Consider the following 12,104-nt stretch of genomic DNA (forward strand, 5'->3'; position numbering starts at 1 on the left):
CTTGCAGCCGAACACCTCCGCTTCCGCTTTTGATTGTGTATAGTCCGGCATTCTCACCCTTTCTCATCAGCTTTTTGCAAATTATGATCTGACATTCACACCTACTTGCAGTCGAACAGCTCTGCTCCCGCTTTTGATTATGTTTGGTTAGATATTCTAACCTTTTCTTAACTGCTTTTTACAAACTTTGGTCGGACGTTCACACCTTCTTGCAGCCGAACAACTCCGCTCCCTCTATTGATTGTGTACAGTCGGGTATTTTAACCTTTTCTTACCCGCCTTTTACAAACTATGCTCGGACATTCAAACCATCTTGTAGCCGAACACCTCCACTCCTGCTTTTGATGATGTATGGTTGGGCATTCGCACCTTTTTTTTACCCATTTTTCAGGAATTATTGGTGGACATTCACACCTTCTTGCAGCTGAACACCTCCTCTCCCACTTATGATCATGTGCGGTTTGATTTTCGAAAATTTTCTTTCTTTTTTTACTAGCAATTATTGATGGACATTCAGACCTTCTTGCAGCTGAACATCTCCGCTCCCACTTTTGATCATACATTGTCGGGCATTCACACCTTGTCCTACCCACTTTTTACAAACTTTAGTCGAACATTCACACCTTCTTGCAACCGAACACCACCTCTCCCGCTTTTGATGATGTATGGTCCGGCATTCTTACCTTTTCTAACATATTTTTCAGCAATTATGGTCGGAGATTCACCCCTACTCACAGCCGAACACCTCCGCTCTCGCATTTGATGGTGTATAGTCGGGCATTCTCACCCTTTCTCATCAGCTTTTTGCAAATTATGATCTGACATTCACACCTGCTTTTGATGATATATGGTTGGGCATTCGCATCTTTTTTTTACCCATTTTTCAGGAATTATGGGTGGACATTCACACCTTCTTGCAGCTGAACACCTCCTCTCCCGCTTATGATGCTGTTTTTATAGTCGGACATTCAAACCTTCTTGTAGCCGAACACATCCACTCCGGCTTTTGATGATGTATGGTTGGGCATTCGAACCTACTTGTTGCCCGCTTTTCATTAATTATGGTTGGACATTCACACCTTGTCGCAGGTTTGATATTCGAAAATTTTCTTTCATGTTTTAAAGCAATTATTGATGGACATTCAGACTTTCTTGCAGCTGAACCCCTCTGCTCCCTCTTTTGATGGTGTATAGTCGGGCATTTGAGCCTTTTCTTACCCGCTTTTTAAAAACCATGGTCGGACTTTCACACCTTCTTGTAGCCGAACAACTCCGTTCCCGCTATTGATTTTGTACAGTCGGGTATTTTAACCTCTTACCCGCTTTTTACCAACTATGGTCGGACATTCACACCTTCGTACAGCGCAACACCTCCGCTTCCTCCTTTGATGGTGTATGTTCGGGCATTCGAACCTTTTCTTACCCGCTTTTTACAAACCATGGTCGGACTTTTAATGTCCTTCTAAGGTCTTGGACCATTTAAGGTCATATGTTGTGCAGTATGAGCAGAGTGGAAAAGTACCAGCTAGGAACATAGGTTATTTAGGAAAATACAGAATATGAATTTATAATGTCTAAGATCAAAGCCAATTATAACAAGATTATGCCACTGACTGCAAGGTCGCCTACTGCACATCAGTTAGATTGAATCCCCATAACTTGTGTTTGACACCAGATTGGAAGGCTTTTTTAAGAGAGTGATGTTTCGCATCCCCATAACTTTCATTTGACAGCTTCCACAGTTTGGAGTGATAGACCTTCCGAATGGGCTTTCTGCAGCCACCACAGAGACAAATTTTGGCTGTACATTGACTGTAAATCAGTGAGATTGCAAGGCTTTTCTTCAAGAGAGATGGTTTGAATCCCCATAACTTGTGTTTGAGATTGGAAGGTTTTTCTAAGAGAGTGATGTTTCGAATCCCCATAACTTGTATTTCACACCTTCCACAGATTGGAGTGATTGAGCTTCCAAGTTGACGTTCTGTAGATACAACAGAGAGCAATCAGAGCCACTTGTGCCCACCAAGTTTCCAGCTGTAAGAGAGGGGAAGCACTATGGACACCACATCAAAACATCTGCCCCGTGTGAGGGTCGAGCTCACAACCTTGAGATTATGCCACTGACATGCTGCTTACTGCACATCAGTCAGTCTGCAGCGCTTTTCCAATAAAGAGATGGTTCGAATCTCCATAAATGATGTTTGACAGTAAGTTGCAAGGTTTTTCTGAAGGAGAGATGGTTCGAATCCCCATAACTGGTGTTTGACACCTTCCACACTCTGAAGTGATTGACCTTCCCAGTGGGCTTTCTGCAGCTAACACAGAGAGCAACCGGAGGCACTTGTGGCCAGCAACTTTCCAGCTGTAACTGAGGGGAAGCGCTATTGACCCTATAATCAAAATCAATGCCCCGTATGAGGGTTGAACTCACGACCTTCAGATTATGAGACTGACGCGCTGCCTACTGCGCCAAAGAGGCCTGAAAAGGTTGAAAATACATGTATTGTGAGCCTAGACTCACTTTCCCACACTGATTCATTAGTCCTGCAGACTTTGTTAAAAGTATGTGATGACATGGCTTGTTAAGTACGTAGCTACTCCTTCAAATGACCTGTTGTTTAGACTAAAGGTTAAACACTCAACTCACAAGTTTCTTCATCTGGCTTTTCTTCTCATTTTGAAAGTTGATGGAATGTTGCAAAAGAGGTAGTTTCACGTTGGATAAACTTGACTGACTTGCCCCATGTCAGTCTATGTCAAGAGAAGGAGAGTCTGCAAAGGTGCTTTTGTCACACTGCGTATTCTATTATGACAGTAACGGCAAAACCCAAGGAAAACTTGTCTGACTTGACAAGTTTCAGCGGGTAATAAGGAGAGCAGAAACTGAAAGACGACAAAGATCTGATTGCAACGCTTTTCTTAAAGAGAGATGGCGTGAATCCCCATTACTTGTGTTTGACACCAGATTACAAGGTTCTTCTACGAGAATATCTTTTTCAATCTCCATAACTTGCATTTGACACCTTCCACACTTAGGTGTGATTGAGCTTCCAAGTTGATTTTCTGCATCCACAACAGAAATCAACCGGAGCCACTTGTGCCCACCATCTTTCAAGCTGTGACTGAGGTGAGGTGCGATAGACACCACATCAAAACATCTACCCCGTGTGAGGGTCGAGCTCACGACCTTGAGATTATGCCACTGACACGCTGCCAACGGCACATCAGTCAGATTACAATGCTGTTCTTCAAAAGCGATGGTTTGAATCCACATAAATTGTGTTTGACACCAGGTTGAAAGGCTTTTCTGAGGGAGTGATGTTTTTCGAATGCCCATAACTTGTATTTGACACCTTCCACAGTTGAGAGTGATTGAGCTTCAGAGTGGGCTTTCTGCAGCCACAACAGAGAGCAACCAGAGCAACTTGTACCCACCATCTTTACAGCTGTAACTGAGGTGAAGTGCTATAGACACCACATCAAAACATCTGCCCCGTGTGAGGGTGGAACTCACGACCTTGAGATGATACCACTGATATACTGCCTACTGCACATCAGTCAGGTTAAAACACTTTTCTAAAAGAGAGATGGTTCGAATCCCCAAAATGTGTGTTTGACACCAGATTGCAAGGTCGAACTCACGAGCTTGAGATTGTTAGCCCTCTTTGTGTTACATTTTCTTGTATGAAAAGTGTTATGAAAATAAAGTTTGATTGATTGATTGATTGATTGCACCAGATTAAACAACTTGGGTCATCTCCCGTGTAATTTCTCGAATGGACCAGAGCACATGATTAAAACTGTTCTCACAGAACATTTTATTCATCCCATTCATATCCTTTTCTTTAGACCAACATGTCATGACTGAGCACAGATTGGATTGTACATATTGTTTCTCAATAAATTGCAATTGAAGTGGATTGTTGCCATTTTTCAGAGATCTTTTAGTCACCTGGTGTGGAGTGGTGGGAAGAGAGGGTGTGTCCAGATTATTGTTGTAGGTCTTTGTCACTTGAGCTTTTAATGTCTGACTTGCACACCAGAGAGGTGTGAAAATTAGTTATTGTAACCATTATTGTTTCTGCTACTGTGGTTCTACAGTCTAGTCTCCACAGTAGTGTTTTCCTTTGGTTTCATTGTCAGTGGTCCGTTTAGTCTCTGATAGAGTTTTAGTCCCCGTGGTCTAGTCTTTGTCAGTAGGTGAGGTTCCTAAGTTAATGTTCTTTCGGCAGGATCTTGAGCCTGAGTACAGTGATCCTTGTGGATCCAGTTACTCATTCTATTCTCGGTCAACCATACCTTTACACAATGTGTTGTAGCTGTCCATATAGGAGAGGACCAGTTAAGTTTGTTCACTTTCCTGGTCCTGTTCCTTGGTGAGTATTTATGTAACCTGTTGAGATATCCTCATCACCGTGTTATTCAGTTGTTTCACATTCACACAAGTTTCCATACTGTAGTACAACAAGGGGTGAGCCTGTTGGTGCAGTTGTAAATGGACAGGGTGTTTCCTCCCTGTCATGACCTCATGTGGGACAACATGACAACATTCATGGTGACATTTGGAGTAAATATTAGGCTAACACAATACGTAGAACTTCAGCCCAGGTTAACTGTGTGTCTGCACAGACTTCTGTTCGGCCTTTTTGATGGTTCTATTTGCTCTTTTCACTAGTCCTTGTAAAGCTGGGTGAGAGACTGCACCGAGCTTATGTGTAATTCCAAACATCTTTTCTACTTCTCTTAGTTCTTCATTAGAAAAGTGAGTGAGTACCATTGTCTGATCTTATCACTTCTGGTACCCCAAATCTTGGAATAATTTCTCTTGTAAGCCATTTAATGACTTCTTTTCCTTTTTCGGTTTTAGTAGGTGTGGCTTCTACCCATCTAGAAAAGGGATCCACACCCACTAGAAGATATCGTTTACCTTCAGTCCTGTTTGCTGCTCCCATGTCAGTACAATCAATTACTATCTGCTTCCAAGGGGCATCGGGTACTGGGAAACTTGTCTAGTCCTGCTTTGAGATTGAACAGCTTGCAAATTTCACAAGATTGCACAAGATATTTTATTGTGTCTTTTAGGTGGGGGTGCCACCAGTGTTGTGAAATGAGCGCTGTTACTTTTGAGCTAGCACAGTGAGCTCTACTGTGTGCTTCTTGACATAGCAAATTTAGTAGTCCAGTTGGAGCTACTATTTTGCCTTCATGATTCCTCCAGAGTCTTGTGGAATCCTTTTTTATTTATTTTTTCGTTCCATGCTTGCTTTTCAGATGGTGCCGCTGCTTCGTGAAGTTCTTTAATGTTTTCTAAACATAATTCTCGTTGTGATTTTACCTCCAATGTTTTCTGAGACATCTGGTTAAATGCAGTATACCTTGCTTTTGTTTTTGCTGCATTGTTGCCTCTCGCTACTCTCCCATCTCCCTTTTGATGTCCTCTGCACTTGAATATAGCAACTTGTTTTGGTTCAAGTATGGCATAATATAGTTCGAGTAATTGATTCAAGTGTTTAACCGGGGTGCCTGCTGAGGTCACAAAGCCTTTCCTTTTCCAGTGACACATGTCTGGTATAGAGGCATGTCTTTAACTGTAAACACTGTTTTTGTTTTCATTTCACTAATTTATTCAATGTTTATTGTTAGATTAATTAATATTTATCTGCAGAGTTAGAATTTGCTAATAGTATTAATATAGTGTTCAGCTGTACAGCTCTCTGGTTGCTGTGGCTGTTTTTAAATGTGCCATGAAAACAAACCTTGACTTGACTTGTTATGAGTCAGACTTACTGCAGCGCAGCTGTCTTTAAATTTCTTTTAGAGTTTTCTTCTTTAAGAAACTCATTGGTGATATCTGACTCTCGTTGTGCCTTTTATTGCCGTGTTTTTGTTAATTTCCTAATAATCTAACTCACTTTAAACCTTTCTGTAAAGCACTTTGCTGCTCTGTTAAGATAACAGATCAATTGATTCATAGATCTGCTGCAGTTAAATAGTTAAATGGTTTAATGAGATCAAATATAAATACTGATGATGAATATTAACTCAGAATTGGTGAAAATAAGCAGAGGAGAAGTATTTAGATCAGCTAAATTTTAAGTCATGTTACTGTGATCTCTAACACAATAAAGGCTAACCTTTAATGCTTTAAGATGGTAAGAAACTGTCTGACACCTATCTGTCTGACCTTGCTGTTAAATCCTGATATTTTCTAATATGCCATATGGTCTGACTGTCCGGTCTCAGACCTGCTTCAGGTGGAAATCATAAAGTCTCAATTTGTAGAACATCTTTTGTTCAGGCAGTTTTTCCATTAAAGGATCAAAGATTTAAATGCTGTGTTTGTTTGTCTGACTTTAACTTTTTAAGAGAGCTGTTAAATCTTAATTCAACAACAAACTGGTTCTAATGTTTAGTTTTAAACAGTCTGTTCTTCCTCGATTTATTTTGGATTTTTTATTTTTTATTTTGTTATCTCTTCACTGTGATACTTGCATTGAAAAGCGGATTTCAGATTGTCCATTCAATTTGGTATTTCTCCCATTCATCCATCCATCCATTTTCTATACCGTCAGTCCGTTAATCGGGTAGCGGGGGGGGGGGGGGTACACCCTGGACAGGTCGCCAGTCCATCACAGGGCCACACATAGAGACAAACGAGACAAACAACCATGCATACTCACTCCTAAGGACAATTTAGAGTCACCAATTAACCTAACATGCATGGTTTTGGACGGTGGGAGGAAGCTGGAGAACCCGGAGAGAACCCATGCATACACGGGGAGAACATGCAAACTCCACACAGAAAGGCCCCAGGTGGGGATTAAACCTGGAACCCTCTTGCTGTGAGGCTATGGTGCTAATCACCACACCACCGTGCAGCCCCTTCTCCCATTCAAATTTATTTTAAAATAAATTAATTGTTGAATTGATGATAAATGCTCTAGTAAAAACTTCCATTATCATTGTAAATTTTTCGACTAAATAACTATATGTAACTCTGGTACTCTTTAAGTACAGGCCAATGATCAATCAGAATCTGTCCTCACTCTCAGGGCTGAATGGGGGAAGAAGGAAGCAGGGTTGGGATGAGATAATCTTAGGGTGAGAGCATTTATGACAAAGCTAAGGATATCTAACCTTGTCTTTTCCAATTACACATGTCCACATGTACAGCCTAAGCTGTTTATGCTGAATCTGTATAAATGGTCAGTTTTTTCTTTTGCTAAATGGCTTGCTTCTGTTATTGAGCATGCGTGATGTTGGGAAGAGGTGTCTTATCTTCTAGTGTAGTAGGATGTGTCCCTGGAAAAGATGACGTTGTGTCTGGCACATGCTGTGGTAGTGGTGCAGAGGACTGCGTCTGAATAGAGAATTTAACTTCTCCTAAAAATGCTGACAGTCTGCAAGAAATGTTTTTTTTTTTTTCGTCTTTATCTGCCCTTGCTTTCTGGAATAAACCTGCCTCCTTTAGCTTTGCTGTTGCTTGATTCCTACTGCCTGTTGCTTGTTTTAAAAACATGGAGAAATCCCTCAGTAGCGGTGGAGCACTTTCACCCCCCCCAAACATTCCTCTCTCTTGCATTTCTCTCGTCCAGTTCACAAATCTCTCAGTCCCTCCTTTTTCATCTTCTCTTCTAACCTTTTTTATCCATCTAGTCAAGGTGTTAAACAATACCGACCCCAATGAGCCGGGTTTACCTGTTTTCCACTTCTCAACTATGATTTGGGACATGTTTAAACACGTGTTAATCAGAATGGGTGAATGGCGCAATGCCCGAGTGTTGGACCCGACCAAGAAGCTTCTACACAGAATCTTTTACTCTGTGCGCTTGATCGCTGGGGGTTCTCCCAGTCCCTTCACTCGTTTTAATTCACCAATCTGTAACACCCTAACTAAATTCCCCTTTATTTTCTATTCCAATGCCCCCCTTTTACAGAACCACTTGAGATCTGTGTCAGTGTAGGAATTCTCGATCAGTCTCGACTGCTCGATACACTTCCACTAACACAGTAAAATATCAACCAAGTAGCAAACCACCCCACATTTTCATGAAAAATAACAAAACTTAGCCCTGTGTCCTTATGCAGAGATAAACCCTTAGTGTATCATCTATGCACAACAACTGCAGAACCACCGCCGATTGCGGAGAGAAAAAAACAAATACAGACCCACCGCCGATTGCAGATAGAGGTCCAAGCGCCCTTGTGCGCAGAAATTACCCACACAGTCTATTGTGAAGTAATACAGACCCACCGCCGATGGCAGATAAAGGTCCAAGTGCCTCTTGCACAGAAATTAATCACGCCGCCTATAGTACAGTAATACAGACCCTCCACCGATTGCAGATAAAGGTCCAAGTGTCTCTTGCACAGAAATTACTCACATCCGGTCGTGCAGTAATACCGAGATTACTCACACCGCGATAGCGGACTAATAGACCCCTGCCCATTGGCATCTAATTCCTATTCAGTTTAGAAGACAGAGATGAATTTATGTTATCTTAATTTATGTATTTTATTTGGCCAAATTGTACTAAACTAGGACACATATGACTCTCCCTATGTGAGACTATGTGTTTATACTTTACATGTGACCACCTAGTAAACCTGTAGACACAAATTTTGTGCTTTTGATTTAGTGATCGGAGGACATCCTAATTCAGACAATTTAGTTTAGAATGACCAATGTGCAGAAATTTCACATATCCTGATACAAGAGGTTTTCTGCTCACCTTGTGTTTTAGGCGCCTTGAATTGTCTGAAGAAGAGTCCCCTCCAACCAGCTCCGGAAGTCCTCGATCGGACACGGTCTCAGAGTCAGCCAATCCGGGTCACGGCACCAATTGTTAGCCCGATTTTTTCATTGGAAGCTCAAGAACAAGCTGGAGAAATCGTTTATTAAAAAAGTATTTATTAGTGGTCACAAGTAAAGTATATTGCAGCGCTGGACTCGGAGTGCCAGAGCTCCCGCAGGAAATCCGTCAGGCCGAGCCCCGTTATCCGGAAACATGTCATATTTATATTCAGCTTTATCTCACAGAAGTTGTTTTCACACTTGTCAGAGTATAATTGGCCAGTTTTGGGTGACATGCTCAGGCCAGCTGCTGTCCTTGTTGTGTTCTTTGGATGTGATAAACAATGTGTGTGTGTGTGTGTGTGAGTGCTATTTTAGGCGTGGATCTAATGTACCAGACCTATCTGCCCTAATAGAGATGTTTTGTCTGACCCAGTTGTTTATATCCTTCTAAGGTCTTGGACCATTTAAGGTCATCTGTTGTGCAGTATGAGCAGAGTGGAAAAGTACCAGCTAGGAACATAGGTTATTTAGGAAAATACAGAATATGAATTTATAATGTCTAAGATCAAAGCCAATTATAACAAGATTATGCCACTGACTGCAAGGTCGCCTACTGCACATCAGTTAGATTGAATCCCCATAACTTGTGTTTGACACCAGATTGGAAGGCTTTTTTAAGAGAGTGATGTTTCGCATCCCCATAACTTTCATTTGACAGCTTCCACAGTTTGGAGTGATAGACCTTCCGAATGGGCTTTCTGCAGCCACCACAGAGACAAATTTTGACTGTACATTGACTGTAAATCAGTGAGATTGCAAGGCTTTTCTTCAAGAGAGATGGTTTGAATCCCCATAACTTGTGTTTGAGATTGGAAGGTTTTTCTAAGAGAGTGATGTTTCGAATCCCCATAACTTGTATTTCACACCTTCCACAGATTGGAGTGATTGAGCTTCCAAGTTGACGTTCTGTAGATACAACAGAGAGCAATCAGAGCCACTTGTGCCCACCAAGTTTCCAGCTGTAAGTGAGGGGAAGCGCTATGGACACCACATCAAAACATCTGCCCCGTGTGAGGGTCGAGCTCACAACCTTGAGATTATGCCACTGACATGCTGCTTACTGCACATCAGTCAGTCTGCAGCGCTTTTCCAATAAAGAGATGGTTCGAATCTCCATAAATGATGTTTGACAGTAAGTTGCAAGGTTTTTCTGAAGGAGAGATGGTTCGAATCCCCATAACTTGTGTTTGACACCTTCCACATTCTGGAGTGATTGACCTTCCCAGTGGGCTTTCTGCAGCTAACACAGAGAGCAACCGGAGGCACTTGTGGCCAGCAACTTTCCAGCTGTAACTGAGGGGAAGCGCTATTGACCCTATAATCAAAATCAATGTCCCGTATGAGGGTTGAACTCACAACCTTCAGATTATGAGACTGACGCGCTGCCTACTGCGCCAAAAAGACCTGAAAAGGTTGAAAATACATGTATTGTGAGCCCAGACTCACTTTCCCACACTGATTCATTAGTCCTGCAGACTTTGTTAAAAGTATGTGATGACATGGCTTGTTAAGTACGTAGCTACTCCTTCAAATGACCTGTTGTTTAGACTAAAGGTTAAACACTCAACTCACAAGTTTCTTCATCTGGCTTTTCTTCTCATTTTGAAAGTTGATGGAAAGTTGCAAAAGAGGTAGTTTCACGTTGGATAAACTTGACTGACTTGCCCCATGTCAGTCTATGTCAAGAGAAGGAGAGTCTGCAAAGGTGCTTTTGTCACACTGCGTATTCTATTATGACAGTAACGGCAAAACCCAAGGAAAATTTGTCTGACTTGACAAGTTTCAGCGGATAATAAGGAGAGCAGAAACTGAAAGACGACAAAGATCTGATTGCAACGCTTTTCTTAAAGAGAGATGGCGTGAATCCCCATTACTTGTGTTTGACACCAGATTACAAGGTTCTTCTACGAGAATATCTTTTTGAATCTCCATAACTTGTATTTGACACCTTCCACACTTAGGCGTGATTGAGCTTCCAAGTTGATTTTCTGCATCCACAACAGAGAGCAACCAGAGCAACTTGTACCCACCAACTTTACAGCCGTAACTGAGGTGAAGTGCTATAGACACCACATCAAAACATCTGCCCCGTGTGAGGGTCGAGCTCACGACCTTAAGGGAGTGATGTTTTTCGAATCCCCATAACTTGTATTTAACACCTTCCACAGTTGAGAGTGATTGAGCTTCAGATTGGGCTTTCTGCAGCCACCACAGAGACAAATTTTGGCTGTACATTGACTCAAGATATTCAGATTATGCCACTGCCAACTGCACATCGGTCAGATTGCAATGCTTTTCTTAAAGAGAGATGGTTTGAATCCACATAACTTGTGTTCGACACCAGGTTGCAAGTTTTTTCTAAAGGAGAGATGGTTCAAATCCCCATAAATTGTACTTCACACCTTCCACAGTTTGGAGTGATTGAGCTTCTGAGTGGGCTTTCTGCAGCCACCACAGAGAGCAACCGGAGCCACCTGTGCCCACCAAATTTGCTATAGACACTCATAATCTGTCTGACACTTTTCGGGGGGTGTGAACGGCAAAAACAAAGGAAGATGTGTCTGACTTGACAAGTTTCAGAAGAAATTAAAGAGAACATCTGCCACGTGTCAGGGTCGAACTTCATGACCTTCAGATTATGAGATTATGAGACTGACACGCTGCCTACTTTACCACTTTTCCAAAAGTGATCCATTGGCCATGCAGACTTTGCTAAAAGTATGTGATGACGTGATTTGTTGAGCACATAGCTTTTCAAAAGACCTGTTGTGTAGACTAGAGGTTTCACTTGCGATAAACTTGACTGAGTAGTCCCATTTCAGTCTATATCAAGAGACTAATTGTGCCGGACCAACTCATTGATCATGCAGACTTGTCTAAAAGTATGTGATGAACGTTCATATGTTTTAAGATAGTATTTGTTATTTCACTGATTTCAGGAATCCTAAAATGAATGAAGAGCTGAAATGAAATTTGTTGTGCTATCATTTTGCTTAAAAAATAAGAAAAAGAATAGTTGAATGAATTTATGAATGTCCAACTTTACCATGACGTTCGTTTCCAATATGAGAAATGAGTGACAGATTTTAATTGTGCTATGACTAAATCTCTGTTGGTTTTCTCTGGGTGCTCCAGCTTCCTCTCAGATGCAGTGGATTCCTCCTACTTTACAAAAAAAGTGTTTTTGTTAGAAAGCTGAAATTCCATCCATCCAATTTCTATACCCGCTTAATCCATCGCGGGGGGA

The 12,104-nt window shown here is 41.6% G+C and overlaps 1 non-coding gene across 1 annotated transcript; it reads right to left on the minus strand.

The window, feature by feature from the left end:
* Positions 1 to 2,406: 2,406 nt before the first annotated feature.
* On the minus strand, positions 2,407 to 2,479 carry trnam-cau (transfer RNA methionine (anticodon CAU)). Its single transcript has one exon. It is a non-coding gene; the product is annotated as a tRNA-Met (tRNA).
* Between the last annotated feature and the right edge of the window lie 9,625 nt (positions 2,480 to 12,104).

This window comes from Leuresthes tenuis, unplaced genomic scaffold, assembly GCF_036924035.1.
Source record: "Leuresthes tenuis unplaced genomic scaffold, fLeuTen1.0.hap1 SCAF_21, whole genome shotgun sequence".
NCBI classification, from domain to species: Eukaryota; Metazoa; Chordata; class Actinopteri; order Atheriniformes; family Atherinopsidae; genus Leuresthes; species Leuresthes tenuis.